This window comes from Cornus florida, unplaced genomic scaffold (assembly GCF_030987335.1).
Source record: "Cornus florida cultivar Cherokee Brave unplaced genomic scaffold, ASM3098733v1 CherokeeBrave_3.0.0_Hap2_Chr06, whole genome shotgun sequence".
Taxonomy (NCBI): Eukaryota; Viridiplantae; Streptophyta; class Magnoliopsida; order Cornales; family Cornaceae; genus Cornus; species Cornus florida.
In genome coordinates, this window is record NW_026775576.1 from 23950880 (window position 1) to 23966121 (window position 15242).

The 15242-nt window shown below is 29.6% G+C and overlaps 1 long non-coding RNA gene across 2 annotated transcripts; it reads left to right on the forward strand.

The window, feature by feature from the left end:
* Positions 1-1984: 1984 nt before the first annotated feature.
* LOC132311202 (uncharacterized) lies at positions 1985-6420 on the forward strand. Of its 2 annotated transcripts, XR_009482879.1 has the most exons (5): positions 1985-2703; positions 2848-3170; positions 3330-3659; positions 3756-3879; positions 5145-6420. It is a non-coding gene; the product is annotated as an uncharacterized LOC132311202 (long non-coding RNA). The 2 variants fall into 2 exon arrangements; XR_009482878.1 differs by having other exon boundaries at positions 1987-2703; positions 3756-6420.
* The last annotated feature ends 8822 nt before the right edge of the window (positions 6421-15242 follow it).

The following is a 15242-nucleotide window of genomic DNA, read 5'->3' on the forward strand; positions in this document are numbered from 1 at the left end:
AGTATCAACTTTGGACTCCCTTGAGCCACGAAACACATAATGGGGATAAAGAGGAAACCAGGATCATACGTTGGGGATCCATATCATATTTATAACATAAAATAGCATTTCCATCAACCACATAATACATTTCAACAAAACCATGCATAATATGAAATGCAATGCACCATGTCCCTATGCTTGGTCTCCACCGACCCTAACTCACACTTTGAAAGCCGCTAACCAACTTTACCGATGCGAGATTGATAACTATCCCTGGTTCCAAATCCGACAATCATTTGTGGCCTAGTATCAACTTTTTCACATCCTAAATAGCACGCACTACCTCTAAGTCGAGTTAGCACCAGACTCACGAAATGCGGTCCCATTTTATAAAATCATTTTGAATACCTCTTTCTTATTCTTCTTTTTTTCCCATGCCATGCATATGCATCAATTTTACCCTCTTAGCTTCAATGTCGTCAACATAGCAATAATGGTGCAAGCATGACATTTTAAATTGATTAACTACAAGTATAACAAATTATCATTGAACCAATTGTAGACAAGTCATGTTCAACACGATGAAACAAGCATAACACTTCCCATAATATAACTACAAGCATGCTTATTATGTCTTTTACATTTTACAACCATGTTAATATTTAGAATTTAGCACAAAAGGCATCACATTTATCACACATAAACATTCTTAGATCATTAACATTCTTAGATCATTTAAATACATCATCATCTTTCAACTAGCATCAACATCAGAATATAACATTAAACATGGGATTAAAGGAAGAGCATGGTAGTAGTTCTAAAATAGAAGACAAAGCTTAATGACTTAGGAAAACCCCAACCTCAAATGCTTAGCCAAACAAACCCTAGCTAGCTCCCAAATTTCGAAATCCTCCTAGTGCCCCAAGTGTGATGTCAAATGATATCCCTCGTCACGTAGAGTAAATCTTCCTTCTTAGTCTCCTCTCAAATCCCACTCTAAACCTCTCAAAGATTGAAGTAAATGTGTAGATAAATATAGATATAGAAAGAGAAATGAAAGTTTAGAGAGAGAGAGAGAGAGATAGATGTTCAGCCGAGAAGGAGGTAGAAAGAAATGGGTTGGTCAACCCTTTGGCTTGTGGTCCCTAGCTTGTCACTTGTCACCATTTGTGTGATTCTACTTTTATGTAAGTTACCAACATGTCCTTTCTTAAACCATGCAATACCACATTTATCCCATAAATATCTTCTCTAATAGTTAAATACATGTATATGTATATATTTTGGAAATGTCTATAATGCCCCTCTATAAAAACGACAATACCGAGTAAGGGTCTTAGCCAGGAAATCGTCCCGACTTTCGAAAAAAATTCTAAAATTAACCCCGTTACATCTAATTGGCTTAAAACAAATAAAAACACATTTCTAAAACTTTCCGTTCAAGAAAAAGACGTAAATGACCCTCGAAATTCGCGTGCCATGCAAAACGAGGCAGGAAAAAATAATTGAAATAAAATTCAGAAAAATCTAGGCATTACATGTCCCATTCATTTTGCCTTGCACTTTTTTAATTTTAGAATCATTTTCACAAAAATAAAACTGAAGTTCTCAATCATAAGTAATTTTGGAGAAATATAATACTCTTCATCAAATCTTTAGCGAGACACTCATTATAAACCTTTATATATATATATATATATATATTCTTTGTGTGACTATTTTAACTTCAACATGGTAATATAGACAATATAGATTGAAATTAAGAAGAGTTACTAGATTACAGCCTCACCAATTTTTACAAAATTTTGAAGTAATTGATGTACTTAAGATCCCTTATGAACAAGATAAGGGATCCCAACTTCATTAAATCAAATGAAGATGCTAATATAGCTAGTATTCTTTATTTTAAAAAAACAAACTTTACTTGGTGCCATAAGAGAACCTATAATAAATTTTTGTCATGAATATGTAGAATAAAGTTCGTAATGTATAACACTACTATCATTTTTTTCTCATTGTTATTCGATGGATGATTCAATGGATGCTAAAATAAAGCACGAGAGGCAGTACACAGGAGCAAAAATAATTGATTAGGTGCAAAACTCATTTTGATCATCCATTATATTGCGCAATCTTTCCCAAACCCATCCCTTTCTTCCTTTGGTGATGCTAATTGGTTTCACAAACGATCAATCGTCAATGGGACTGATCTTTGTTTATTTCATGTAACTAAGTAGTGTGAGATACACTCCATATATATATATATGTGTGTGTGTGTGTGTGTGTGTGTATAGCAATTTAGAGAGGGATAAACTCTATATTCAAGATCTAGTACCCCTAGCTAATTCAACGTGTGAGAGATCCGTCTCTTAAACTTTCAAAGACTCCCCGTCGTTGCCTTCCAATAAGTACCCATATCCAGTAGATGTTAACGTGAGGTATTATGTTGATTTCATCCACTCTAAACAAAACTACTTTGTGTATGCTTCGTCTTATTGAGAGGCAAGGTTTGGTTGGTTTCATCAATAGCGAAGTTTTGGCACCACCGGAAAAGATCAAAGGGCAAAAAGGAGATCGAGGACTGGAAAAGACCGGACGCATTGTTACAAAGATGGATAAGAGAGAGGATTAGTGAAGATGTTCTTCCGCATGTGGTGTGCTTGAAAACTGCCCAAGATATGTGGTCAAAGTTAATTACCCTGCATGAAACAAAAATAGGTATGTATGGTCGTGACTTAATTAATTATGTGAATAATTACATACATATATGTTTAATTAATTTACAAATAAGTATGAGTACTTCAACCTAGCATATCCATCATTAATTGATTAATTTTTCTCGAACTTATCTTATTTGTGCAGAGACCCCATACCCAGCGGATCTCAACGTGAGGGACTTTGTTCAAATCAATCTCTCTAAATTAGATAACTATTTTAGGTAGAAGTCATTGATGCTTGGAATTATTGAGAATCGAGGCATGTTTGGTTTCATAAGTGGTGAGGTTTCAGCACCACTTGCAACGATCAGAGTACCAGATGATGATAACGATAGCTTCTACTTTCGCACGAAGGAGATGGAGAACAGGATTGGAAAAGATTCAGTGAGCTATTGCAAATATGGATAAAGGAAACCATCAATAAAGATATGTGGTCACAATTGGTTATCCTGGGTGAAAGAAAAATGGGTAAGTTAATATATAGTTGCTTATCACTTAATTATTTGGATGTTTTAATATATATATATATATATATATATATAGTGCGTATTTCAACTTAGGTAGCTAGCTTACATGATAAATTGGTTAAATTAATTCTCAAACTCTTCCTCTCTTTTTAATTTGCAGAGTACCCAACAGATATCAATGTCACGGACATTGTTCCCATCAAGCTCTCTTGTAGTACCGATAACTACTCTAGTTGGAAAACGCTGATGCTTCATTTTGTTGAGAGTCATGGCATGCTTGGTTTCATCAATGGTGAGGCTTCAAGGCCAACACTTTCTAACGACAACAACAGCAACGATGAATGGAGAAAATCAGACGAGAAGTTGCAAAGATGGATCAAGGAAACAATCTATCAATGTAGATATCCGGCGAGACTTGGTACATACTGCTTGAAACATCAAAAGATATACGGGAAAGGTTAATTATACATCCTGCATGAAACTAGTAAGGGTACGTATTAATTGACTTAATATTCTAACCTTAATTCCATCAGCAACTTAATATAATATTTCTTAAACTCTTCCTCTTTTTAATTTAAAATTGCAGGGTACGTATTAATTGATTTAATACCCAATAGAGGTGAACGTGGGTGACTTTGTTCCCTTGAAGCTTTCCGGTAGCAACTATCCTGATTGGAAAAGGCTGATGCTGCATCCTATTGAGAATCAAGGTTTGCTTGGTTTTATTTTTGCCACGACATCATATCCCAATAATAGATTCCTTAGCGTGGAAAAGAACAAATGCGGGGTTGTTGCAAAGTTGGATAATAAGGATCCACAAGGGTTGAGTGAAAAAAATCATGATGCATAGACTTTGTGCAAAATTAGTTCATACTTTTTTAAAATGTGTATGCAAATTTACAAAATTTCAAAAAAGTGCATAACTGACAAGTTTTTACAAAAAGTAAAATTGAAAATCCCATTTTATCCTTTTTGTTTCCCATTTTACCCCTTATCATTTGTGCATAAAAGACCCTCAGGCACTTTTTAACAAAGCCTGACATTTTTGATGTGTCTAGGACAATTGTGTTCAACCATTGAATGTGTCCTAACCAAAACTACAGCATTATGGTCTATTCCCTTCGCTGTTTTTCAAATTGGTAGCTGGTGTGCTGGACACTTGATCAATTTGAGTGGTAAAATTTCATTATGTGAAAAATGTGCAACATAAACAATAAGAAGGGTTAAATATCGCGACTTAAGACTACCAAGTTCAGCAAGTGGATTCCTATTACATGAGATCAGATCAATGCCTCTGAACACTTTATTTTATCTTTTGCCCTTTAATAATAGATTATTGAATTAAAGAGAAAGCACTAAATCAAAATCAAAGTACTTGACGACCATTTTCTTTATCAAGTAAGAATGATGCCTCATGACCTACCCATCATTACAGAAAACTGATGATCTTTACATTCACGGATACAATTTACTGAACTGTTACCACAATTTTTGACAAACATCTGATTCCCCGGATTAATAATTATAAATAAGATTTCTTTGGTTAGTACAAAAAAAAAAAAAGTGAACATAGATACAAATAATCTCTATGTTATTAAGGGATTAAAGATGTGCCCATAACTCACTTGACAATGCACAAAAGACTTAGTCCATAATTTAACTGCTTAGGAATATTGTAGAAAGATCGTATAGGAAACTGCAGCCACCACAACATGTAACTATTAAAGCTTCTATCACCATTAACACAATCCTTCTATAGCATACCCCAAAATGTGCAAGTATGCAACCAAATCCATTGCCTCCACAACCTTATCTTTCTCCTTTAGCCCATCAGCTTATGAACCATTACCCTCATTACTGCCATCTCCACCACCGCCTAATGTTAAAAATACCAAAACAGCCTAGTACCACACAACTACCACCACCATCACTCGCAACTAGCACTCATGCAATCAACTATTCATTTATGTCACAGGTCCGTGTGGAGGGTGATTTGCTGCATTTCAACAGTTTAAGAGAGGAAGCTCCGACGACATCAGCATTTTGATGAATACTGGAGACAACACGACAGGAAGCTCCGACGACGACGACTCCTACGACGCTAACTCTTGCCGTAACTCCACCGTCCTCTTCGACCAAACCCAGTTCAGTCCGGCGAGCATCTGCCCGCCTCTAGATGTCTTTTTTCTTACTCCCGGCCCCGGAAAGAGAGATGACGAGATGGAGACACCATCACTGCCGATGCTTGCGACTCAAGCACAGTCACCATCACTGCCGATGCTTGCGACTTAAGCACAGTCACCGTAACCAACACAGTTGCTTGAAAGCTTGTCGGAGTATGTGTGTTTTCCCGTTGGTTCAGCGATGTTGCCGAAGTGGGTTGAGTTCTCTTGGGACGTTGCCGAACTGAAATTGGGTTGCTCTTAATTCAGTCGTCGCCAACGTCATGGCTCACTCGCCAGAATCAGTTTTGAGCTTTGCGGTTTGTCATACAAGTGGGTCTCGTGAGCTTGTTCCATATTGCCGTCTAGGGACATGAAGCATACCGGTGTACAGCTCACAGGAGCAGTGACTGAAACACGCCGTGTGTCACTGGCTTTTTGCATGCAGGTCATGGGACCAGTACACCGAAGCTCAATGATTTATCATCTTCATCAGAGCATGTGAGTCGTGGAGCTCGTCATTGGTTATGGAGTTCACCGGCGTTCAGTTGCTGCTTTGAAGCTCACTAAATACACATGCATGGAAGTGTAGCTCGCTGGATGATCACCGAAGTGGGTCTCATTTGCTTGAACTGTTTGTTGTTTGTTGTAGTTTGGAGCTTTCTGTTTGTTTTCGCCGGCTTTAATGGTGGTTTCGCCGTCGATGGAGCATCTAAATGATGGCGACGGTGGTCTGCATATATATATATATATATATATCAAGCTTGGCCACGATTTCATTCTTGCATGGGCGTGGAGAGGTTTTAGAGATGACCGGTATCTTTCGCCGTCGATCTTGTTGCTGATACGTTCACCGCCATGAGGTCCGATCTTGTTGCTGCCGATACAACCTCCTCACAAGATTCAGATTTTGGGTTGAAGACTTAGATACCTCCTTCGACTTCATCAATTTTCATTATGCTCTCCCAAATAGAACCTGCAACTACACTTGTTGCACCGTTTTTTTTTTTTTTTTGCAATTGGATCTTGGGTCTGCTAATGGTGTTGTTTACAAAGGGTGATTGTGGATGCCGATATGGGTTTTGAACTTTTGATTCTTGCAGCAGATAGATAAACTAAAATATATGGGTTTTGAAACTTCTGATTCTTGTAGTTTGCAATTTGGGGGGGGGGGGGGGGGGGTCTGATTCTTGTAGTTTGCAATTGGGGGAGGGCAAGTTCAGAGCCCACGTACGTACATACATATAGAGCCCACGTACGTACGTATATATATATATATATATATTAGGAAAGACGGCGTGCGATGCACGTGGTAAATATTTAATTTGTAGTAAAGTTTTAGTAATTTGTATTAGTGTTTTATAAAAATTATTTAAAACTCACAATAAATAGATAAAAACAAGTTATATGCGATAGAGTTTTAAAGAAAATAAAATAGATAATTTGGTAGAGTTTTATAGAAATTATTATATTTTCTGAAAATCTATTTATAATAAATAAATAAATAGGTTTAATAGAAATTCTTTAAAAAACACTTTTTATATCAATTAATAAATATTTTTTTATATTAATAATTATTGTCTAATTAGATTTACTTTTATTAAAAAAAACTCATAATAAATAGGTAATTTGAGTTAGAGTTTTATAAAAACTCTTTTCAAACCTCCTTTTATATTAATTAATAAATATTTTTTTATCTTAATAATACTTGTCTAATTAGATTTTCTTTTATTAAAAAAATTCATAATAAATAGATAAATAGGTAATTTGTGATATAGTTTTATAAAAACTCTTTTAAAAACTCTTTTTAGATCAATTAAAAAATAATTGTTTATATTAATAATACTTGTCTAATTAGATTTCCTTTTTATTAAAAAACAACTAATAAATATATAAATAGAAAATTTGAGTTAAAATTTTATAGAAACTCTTTAAATATTATATCTTTGTCTACTGTAATAGAGTTTTATTGAAAATAAAATTTGTGATTTTTGATAGAGTTTTATAAAAATTATTTTATTTTCTTTAAATATACCAATGTTTAATTAGATTTAATTTTATTAAGAAACTCATAATAAAAGTTAATTTGTAGTAGAGCTTTAAAAAAATTATTTTATTTTATATATCAATTAATAAATATTTTTTATATTAATAATTCTAGTCTAATTAGATTTTCTTTTATTAAAAAATTCATAATAATAAATAGATAAATAGATTAACTTAAATTTTATTAGATAGATTTTAGTGTTTGATTGACATTTTTATTTATTTATTTATTAAAACTCTTTGCATATCAATTAATAAATATTTTTTTTTTATAAAAATAGATAGTCAAATACTGAAACTCTTTACACATTTAATAATACTATAGATAAAAACTTTTTTATATCAATTAATAAATATTTTGTTATATAAATAAATAAATACTTAAACAACTTGGCACAACTTCTGTATTTTATTCAGAAAATTAGGTTTTCTTTATTAAAAAATTCATAATAATAAATAGGTTAATTTGAATTTTATTAGGTAGATTTTAGAGTTTTATAAAAGTTTTTTTCTATAAAAACTCTTTTCATATCAAAAAATAAATATTTTTTTTTATATAAACAAATAAATATGAAAATACTGAAACTTTTCCACATTTAATAAATATTTTTTAAATAAATAAATAAATACTGAAACTTTAGATTTACTTTTATGAAAAAATTCATAATAATAAATAAATTAATAGGTGAATTTGAATTTTATTATGTAGATTTTAGAACTTTATAGAGTTTTTTTTTTTCTTTTATTTATTTTTTTTTATAAAAACTCTTTTCATATCAATTAATAAATATTTTTTATATAAATAAATAAATACTGAAATACTGAAACTCTTTGCACATTTAATATTTTATTTTCTTTAAATATATCCTTATCTAATTTAATTTAATTTTATTAATAAACTCATATTTCATAAGAGTTTTAGAAAAATTATTTTATTTTATATATCAATTAATAAGTATTTTTTATACTATTAATTCTTGTCTAATTCAATTTCCTTTTATTAAAAATTCACAATAATAAATAGATAAATAAGTTAATTTAAATTTTATTAGATAGATTTTGGAGTTTGATAGAGTTTTCTTTTTTCTTTTTCTTTTTTTTTTTATTTTAAAAAAAATACTTTTCATATCAATTAATAAATATATATTTTTATAAATAGATACTTAAATACTGAAACTCTTTGCACATTTAATAGTAGTATAGATAAAATCTTTTTTTATATTAGTTAATAAATATTTTTTTATATAATTAAATAAATATTGAAACACTTTGGTAGAACTTCTGTATTTTACTCTGAAAATTAGATTTTCTTTTATTAAAAAATTGTAATTTGTAATACGTGTTAGAGTATTATAAAAAATATTTTTAAACTCTTTTTACGTGAATTAATAAATATTTATATATTTGAATAATTCCTATCTAATTAGATTAGCTTTTATTAAAAAAAAAAAATTCATAATAAAAGGTAATTTGTGGTAGAATTTTAGAAAAATTATTTTATTTTTTTATATCAATTAAAAATATTTTTTATACTAATAATTCTTGTTTACTTAGATTTTCTTTTATTAAAAAACTTATAATAAATAAATAGGTAATTTGTTTTAGAGTTTAATATAAACTCTTTTAAAAACTCTTTTTATATCAATTAATAAATATTTTTATTTTAATAATTATTGTCTAATTACATTTAGTTTCATTAAAAAACTAATAATAAATAGATAAGTAGGTAGTTTGTGTTAGAGTTTTTTAAAAACTCTTTTAAAACTTCTTTTTGTATCAGTTAATAAATAATTTTTTATATTAATAATACTTGTTTAATTAGGTTATTTTTTATTTAAAAACTCATAATAAATAGATAAACAGGTAATTTGTGTTAGAGTTTTATAGAAACTCTGTTGATAGAGTTTTATGGAAAATAAAATAGGTAATTTGTAATAGAGTTTTATAGAAATTATTTTATTTTCTTTAAATATATACTTGTCTAATGAGATTTAATTTTATTAAGAAACTCATAGTAGAGTTATATAAAAATTATTTTCTTTTATATATCAATTGATAAATATTTTTTATATTAATAATTCTTGTCTAATTAGATTTATTTTATTAAAAAATTGATAATAATAAATAGATAAATAGGTTAATTTAAATTTTATTACGTAGATTTTAGGGTTTTATCATATCATTTAATAAATATTTTTTTACATAAATAAATAAATACTGAAACTTTTTACACATCTAGTAATAGTATAGATAAAAACTCTTTTTATATCAATTAATAAATATTTTTATATATAAATAAATAAATATTGAAATACTCAAACTCTTTGACAAAACTTCTGTATTTTTCTCTGAAATTCAACTCTTTTTATATCAATTAATAATTATTTTTTTATATAAATAAATAAATACTGAAACTCTTTGACAGAACTTCTGTATTTTATTCTGAAATTTCTAGAATTCTCAATTTTTGTACCCGTTTCTCCTTCCTCCATGCCTCTATTTATAGGCTTCTTGAATTCTTGGATGAATAGGATAATGACATGTGTCCTTTTCTGATAATGACATAATCATAACTGGGCTTGGCCGGTTATATTGTGATAATTATTCATAAAAAATAACTAAAAATAAAAGTTTTATATAGAATATGATTGATTTTATTAGGTAATTTTTAGATTTTTATAAAATTATAATTATCCATAAAAAAACTAAAAATAAGAGTTTTATATAGAATGTGATTGGTTTTATTAGGTAAATTAGATTTTCTTTTATTAAAAAACTTGTAATAAATAAATAAATAAGTAATTTGTTTTGGAGTTTAATACAAACTTTTTAAAAAAATCTTTTTATATCAATTAATATATATTTTTTATTTAATAATTCTTGTCTAATTAGATTTACTTTTAATTAAAAAAAAACTCAAAATAAATAGATAAATATGTAATTTGTGTTTTAAAAACTCTTTAAAAACCTCCTTTTGTATCAGTTAATAAATAATTTTTTATATTAATAATACTTGTCTAATTAGGTTTCCTTTTATTAAAAAACTCATGTTAAATTGATAAATTGGTAATTTGTGTTAGAGTTTTATACAAACTCTTTAATTATATCTTTGTTGATAGGGTTTTATTGATAATAAAATAGGTAATTTGTAATAGAGTTTTATTGAAATTCTTTTATTTTCTTTAAATATATACTTGTCTAATTAGTTTTAATTTTATTAAGATACTCATAATAAAAGCTAATTTGTGGTAGAATTTTATAAAAATTATTTTATTTTATATATCAATTAATAAATATTTTTTATATTAATAAATCTTGTCTAATTAGATTTTCTTTTATTAAAAATGGATAATAATAAATAGATAAATAGGTTAATTTAAATTTTATTATGTAGATTTTACTGTTTTATAGATTTTTTTTTTTTTTTTTTTTTTTTTTGTTTTAGTAAAAACTCTTTTCATATCATTTAATAAATATTTTTTTTATATAAATAAATAATGAAACTCTTTACACATCTAATAATAATATAGATAAAAACTCTTTTTTATATCAATTAATAAATATTTTTTTATATAAATAAATAAATACTGAAAACTCTTGACAGAGCTTTTGTATTTTACTCTGAAGAATTCTGATTTTCTAGAATTCTCAATTTCTGTACCCCTTCCTCTTTCCTCCATGCCTCTATTTATAGGCTTCTTGGATGAATAGGATGATGACATGTGTCCTTTTCTGATAATAACATAATTATAATTGGGCCGAGCCGGTTATATTGTGATAATTATCTATAAAAAATAACTAAAAATAAGAGTTTTATATAGAATGTGATTGATTTTATTAGGTAATTTTTAGAATTTTATAGAAACTATAATTATCCTAAAAAATAACTAAAAATAAGAGTTTTATATAGAATGGGATTGATTTTATTAGGTAATTTTTAAAGTTTTATAGAAGCTATTTTTACAAAAACTATTTTTATATCAATTAATAAATATTTTTTTATATAAATAAATAAATACTGAAATACTAAAATACTGAAACACTGAAACACTTTACACATTTAATAATAGTATAGATATATATATATATAAATTACTAATTTATTTATGTTTTAAAATATGAAAGGGCACGTTTGGTTTTAGATTTAATTATATTTAGATTTAAGTTATCCAATTTTATATAATTTGAGGTTTATATTATCTTTATGCCAAACAAACCCATTTTATATAAATTTGAACAAAATGATCATTTTACAATGGCGTGTATTTATAATTATTAATTTATTAAACTGAAGTGAGGGTATTATCGTCATTTTACACCACCAGGGACCTATTCGCGCCAAATTGATAATATAAGGGGGTTTTCTAACTACACAGGAACTGATATACACTATATTAATAGTAGAGGGGAATTTTTTGCACTTAACCCTAAGGATAACCAATGAAAGCTTCCTTGCATTTGTTTTGAATTTGAAAATTGCCAGTGGTAAGTGGACAAAGTTAGAGAGACTGTTCGATTCTCAAACTATAATTGGTAAGGTTACTCGGGTCATCACACAATTAATTAAAATAAAGAATTTGCAGTGGGAATGTTTGATTGATAATCTAGTTAATTAATTATCGTAGTCCAATCAAATTTCCCCCTAATTAATGTGTAAATGGGTAAATACATATAAACTAATTAATTCATTTTGATAACATGGCAGTGCAAAACTGATGTGCTTCAATTAATCTTGTGTAGAATACTCATACCCAGTAGAGGTTAACGTGGGGGACTATGTTCCCATCAAGCTCTCTAGAGAAAACTCTTCTATGTGATCAAAATTGGTGCTTCGTCTTATTAAGAGACAAGGCGTGGAAGGTTTTATCGATGGCACATTTCTGAAACCAAAGAGGACATTGGAGAACAAAGATACGCGCGATGCATGGAAAAGAACATAACGGGCTATTACAAAGCTAGATAATGGGGACGATTGATCAAAAAGATGTTCTTGCATGTGTGGACTTGGAAAGTGGCCGTGATATGTGGACTAAGTAAGTTAGAAAAAGTCTTTACTCTAAAGAGTTCCTATAAAAGAAGTGAAATCAGTAAGCATACCACATATATAGATTAGTTTATGATAATTTATTATTATTACTATTATTATTATTATTTATTTATTTCCTTTTAGTTTATGATAATACTTTATTTATTTATTTAATTATTTTTTACGCACCCACTTTATGAGTGTATAAATTTTTATGTTTGTTTAATTTGAATGAAAGTGAAAAATAACAAAGGCGAAGAAAAAGATGTAGGCTTTTTTATCGTGCGCTGCATAGAGCAACACTGAGAGGTGAGTGGGAGGAAGCGAAAGAATTCTTGGAACACCACCAAGATGCAATTAGTGCGCACATCACTGGAGAGGGGATACAATACTGATGGTAGCAGTTAGGTTTGAGAAGAGAAATCATTTTGTTAAGAATTTATTGGATTTTATGCCATCATCACATGTGGATTTGACTGTAAATCACAATGGTGAGATCGACATGTCTTCATTTAGCAGCATCAGCTAACAACCTCGAGGTAGACAAGTTGTTAAAGACGATAATGACCTCTTCACATAGCTGCTTTCTCTGGGGACAGTAATATAATTCTTTATTTAGGGCTCATTTGGCATAACTTTTATTTCTACTTTTACGTAAAAGAAAAAGAAGAAACAGAAACTACCACTTCTGCTTTTATTGGACGTCGCTGAAGGTAGTCCATTTCGGAATCAAGTATCATGGGATTATATTGTTGTTGTTTTTCCTTCCATAATATATCTCTTTTAACATATATTGCTCTACTATTCATTAAGCACCATGGCGCATTTGCAAGCCTCTACAAGGAATTAAGTGTATTGGAAGCAATTGCTATGGAAAATTCCGCATTCCTCCCAAGTGGAACATGTAATACCCCTAATTTTACAAAAAGATAGTCCTGGAATTTCATTAATTAATTTTACAAAATGATAGTCCTGGAATTTCATTAATTATTTAGTTAAATTTTTAATGGTTAATTGTTTAGTTGCTTGAATTATTTGACTTAATTGTGATTATTTGCTTTATTTGAATTATTTGCTTTATTTGAATTAATTGCTTAAGTTAATTATTTAATTGTTTTACTTGAAGTTATTTAATTCAATTTCCTTATTTATTCTATCTTAACGTGTCAGTATAGAAGGTTGCACACAGATAGTATTACATTAGGGTTATAGTTTATATAGCCGTCAATGTTTTAAACCTAGGTTGTTCAATGGGCCGAGTGATTTGTATTAGAGTTTAATTGAGCCTAGGGTTATAGTGGTTTATAAATACTCATCTAAGGGGTTTGTCTAGGGTTTTAACATAATACTACGACATAGTAAGTCTGTGAGCAGTTTTAGAGACGGCAGGAAACAGAGAGCAAACGAAGGATTCGACGGCAAATTGAGGCGAATGTCGGCGTAAGGCAAGTTCTATCCTTACTCTCTCCCTTAGTTTACGTGTTCTTTCCATTCTTAAATAATTCTAGGATTAAATTGAATCAATTAAAAAGAAAAGATGTTTTTGTTCATGCTAAAAAAAAACTGAAACATATCAGTATGTGTTGTGTGCATGGAAACCTGTTAAAACATGAATTATACTTGCATGATTGTTTATTTAAATTCCTGTTGGTGATGTAATAAGGGCTTAAACATAGACTGGGAATGTTTAGAGGTTTAGTTTCAACCTCTGGAAACCATAGTAGAAGGATATAGAGGGTGCAGAAGACGTTGGGATCGGAGAAGACGGGTCAGAGAGGGAGAGAGCCGGCTCTCCCTAAGAGGGAGCCGGCTCCTTTTTAATTTGGAGGCGGCTCCTTTGGTTTGGAGCCGGCTCCAATGCTAAAGGAGGCGGCTCCAAACTTTGGGGAGCCGGCTCCTTTATGCATTTTTCATTTTTTTTTCGTTTCCAGCCAGTTTTGGTTACAGGGGTTGGTTTTCTGTGGTTTCAGTTGGGTTTGGTGATGTCTGTGGGATGTATGGAGGATGCTTAGAGATAATTATTAAGGTCCCAAGAGCTATTAATAAAATTATTTACTTGGGTAGCTCAGACAGTAGATGGTTTAAATAAATTAATACACTGGCTAGAGTTAAAGTTTCTGTTAGTAATTTTCTGAGACTTTTAATATAATGAAAACATGTTTCACTGCATATCATAATCATGTACTCGAATTATATTTGTTTTGGATGAGTTGGTATCGAGTGATTTAGGTTTTAAACAAACTTAGCACTACTGGATTCTGGGAACATTATAAGTTAAGCACGTATATATACCTACTGTAATTCGTGTTTTGATGTTTTCATGATTACTATTAGTATCAGTTGTTGGAGTTATGAACTGAGTTGATAATTACTTTAATATCTGTACTATCAACTGTTGGAGGTATGGACTTCATTGATGTTTACTCTAAATGTCTGTAATATCAACTGCTGAGTATATTGAATGCTATTTTGAATTAATCTTATCACTATATCAGTTTTTATGGAACAACCTAAACTGTGTAGGTTTATGTACATACTGTGACTATGGGAATTGATGCTTACATTAACATTGTTAGTGTCAGTAATGGATAAAGCTGAACATGATTATATATATATAGTTGACTGTGTTCCTAGATGCTTATACTATGATTTTAGTATCTGTGATGGAGATATGGATTCAGTTGAGGTCTACTTTAATTATTCGTATTATCAACTGCTGGATGATGGGATGGTATACACCGGTATGGAACGGTGGTATACTAGGGACGGTTTGGTTCCAAAATGCCAAAACCTACCTACTATGGATTAAGAATTGGATTAACTAAAAGTTAAGTCCTAT